A 3166-nucleotide genomic window follows, 5' to 3' on the forward strand; every position below is an offset into this window, starting at 1 on the left:
ATTCACATCCTTCGATAGCAACGGCTGCTTCTGCCTTTTGCCACCATGCTGTCCCCAGGCAGAAGCCCAGGTGTCTGCTGGGCTTGGCCTGTACCCACAGTGTTTCCCAGGCAGCCTGTGAGCCCCGCTGTCCATAGAGGAGCCAATGACCTACAGGGGTCGCTCTGCAAGCCAGTGTCAGAAGTTCAGCGCATTGGCCCGCTGCTCCTGCTACACTAAGCGTGTGCTCGGTTGCCTGGAGAAGCAAGCAGCCCTGCTTCTGTTAGTCTGGGGGGTGCTGTGATGGGATGTATGGGACTGAGTATCCTAGTGAGTGAACCTGTTATAGCACACACACTGCCTTGGTCTAAAAGTGCAGGCTGAGTGATAGAAGTGTAGAAAGTTATGTTAAGGTACAGAGTTTAGTCAGGGGCTCCTGTGAATTGGAACCTAGGGCATCCTAAGTTAACAGGGGCATCCACCATGGGTATGGATGATGCATTCTAGGGCTGGTCCTTGCAGTGACAGTACCCCTGGCAGGAATCTGACAAACTCACTGTCGGCCTTCCTACCTGCTCTTGAGGTTTGGACGTTTCCCAGCCAGGATCTGATCCCTTTGAGCATTGGGAGACTACAGATCCTAGGACTTGGGGTGCCTATGTGAGCATCAATGCAGCGTTGTGTATGTGAGATGGTTTTGAGGCTTAGGTGCTTGAGGTAGGTGTTTCATGGGTTTTTTCAGTCTGTGAACATAAGTGCCTTGGAAGTGCAGAAAACGGAGTGACTTCCTAGCTGCACGTATCCTGAACAGCCTCTCTGAGAAGTGACATCTGAGCTAATTTGTGGAAGATTAAGTAGATGTTTAAAAAATATTCATGCCCTCCCTCCCTTAACCTCCCAGAAGGGAGGAGATACGATGGCATAGAAGGCCTGGAGCTCACTTCCTTTCATGAAAACAACAAAATTACTGCTCACTGTTGAACAACGATTGACAAACTTAAAAACAATGCCATATATGCAAAGAAGAAAACAAGGTGGTGGGCGGGGTGCTTTCATGACACCAAATCTTGTGTATGCTGGGTGGATGACCCACAAACTGGAAGATGATTATACATCTCAGACCCAGAGGAGAGTTCTGAGCCCCATGTCAGGCTCCCCAGCCTGGGGGTCTGGTATTATGAGGAGGAGCCCCCAGAGCATTTGGCTTTGAAGGCCAGCGGGGCTTGAGTGCAGGAGCTGCACGGGACTTAGGGAGCACACAAGTTCTCACGTGCACTGCGACCCAGGGCACAGGCTGTAACTCCATAGGAGCCTGGGCAAGACCTACCTGTGGGTCTTGGAGGATCTCCTGGGGAGATTGGGGTTGGCTGTGGCTCACTGTGGGGACAAGGACATGGGTAGCGGAGGCCCTAGGGAATGTTCATTGATGGGAGCTCTCTCAGGATCAATGGAAAAGGATAGAAAGCCTGGAAATAAACCCACACACCTATAGTCAGTTAATCTATGACAATGGAAGCAAGAATATACAATGGAGAAAAGACAGTTCTCTTCAAAAAGTGGTGCTGGGAAGACTGGACAGCTAGATGTCAAAGAATGAAACTAGAACATTAATGTCACACACTAAAATGGATTAAAGACCTAAATGTAACATCAGATGCTGTAAAACGGCTCCCCAACCTCCAGGATCTAATGCCTGATGATCTGAGGTGGAGCCAATGTAATAGTAGAAATAAAGTGCACAATAAACGTAATATGCTTGAATCATTCTGAAACTGCTCCCCACCCCCAGTCCGTGGAAAAACTGTCTTCCACAAAACTGGTCCCTGGTGCCAAGAAGGTTGGGGGCCGCTGCTGTGAAACTGAGAAAAGCAGAGGCAGAACAATCTTTGACATAAATCACAGCAAGATCTTTTTGGATCTGACTCCTAGAGTAATGGAAATAGAAACCAATGGGACCCAATGAAACTTAAAAGCTTTTGCACAGCAAAGGAAATCATAAACAGAAAATGCTTGCCATGGGAGAAAATATTTGCAAACGAAACAACTGACAAAGGATAAATCTTCACAATATTCAAACAACTCAATGTAGCTCAATATCAAAAACAAAAAAACCCCAAACCAACCCAGTCAGAAAATGGGCAGAGGACCTAAACAGACATTTCTCCCAGGGAGACATACAGATGGCCAAGAGGTACGTGAAAGTAATGTCTTGCCACATTTGTTACATTCTGAATTCCTGTATGTTTTTATTTGGGTCTATTTCTTGACCTTGTGTTCTATTCCATTGATCGCCCTGTGCATGCTTATTTATTGTGGCTTTATGAGATGTTCCAATATCTGGTAGAAAGGGTAGGTTATTAAATTGGTGTCAAGCAGGGTAGCAATGCCAAAAACTGTCAAACTGCTGCACAACTGCACCCATCTCACACGTTAGCAAAGTAATGCTAAAAATTCTCCAATCCAGGCTTCAACAGTACGTGAACCAAGAACTTCCAGATGTTCAAGCTGGATTTAGAAAAGGCAGAGGAGCCAGAGATCAAATTGCCAACATCCCAGAAAAACATCTACTGCTTTATTGACTACACCAAAGCCTTTGACTGTGTGGATCACCACAAACTGGAAAATTCTTAAAGAGATGGCAATACCAGACTACCTAACACCTGCCTCCTGAGAAATCTGTATGCAGGTCAAGAAGCAGCAGAACTGGACACAGACTGGTTCCAAATTGGGAAAGGAGTATGTCAAGGCTGTATATTGTCACCCTTATGTTATGCTTATTTAACTTATATGCAAAGTACATCATGCAAAATGCCAGGCTCGATGAAGCACAAGCTGGAATCAAGATTGCCAGGAGAAATATCCATAACCTCAGATATGCAGATGACACTACCCTTGTGGCAGAAAGCCAAGAAGAACTAAAGAGCCTCTTGATGAAAGTGAAAGGAGAGTGAAAAAGCTGGATTAAAACTCAACATTCAAAAAAAACAAAGATCAAGGCATCCAGTCCCATCACTTCACGGGGAATAGATGGGGAAATAATGCAAACAGACTTTATTTTCTTGGGCTCCAAAATCACTGCGGATGGTGACTGCAGCCATGAAATTAAAAGACGCTTACTCCTTGGAAGAAAAGCTATGACCAACCTAGAAAGCATATTAAAAAGCAGAGACATTACTTTGCCAACAAA

This window comes from Capricornis sumatraensis, chromosome 8 (assembly GCF_032405125.1).
Source record: "Capricornis sumatraensis isolate serow.1 chromosome 8, serow.2, whole genome shotgun sequence".
NCBI classification, from domain to species: Eukaryota; Metazoa; Chordata; class Mammalia; order Artiodactyla; family Bovidae; genus Capricornis; species Capricornis sumatraensis.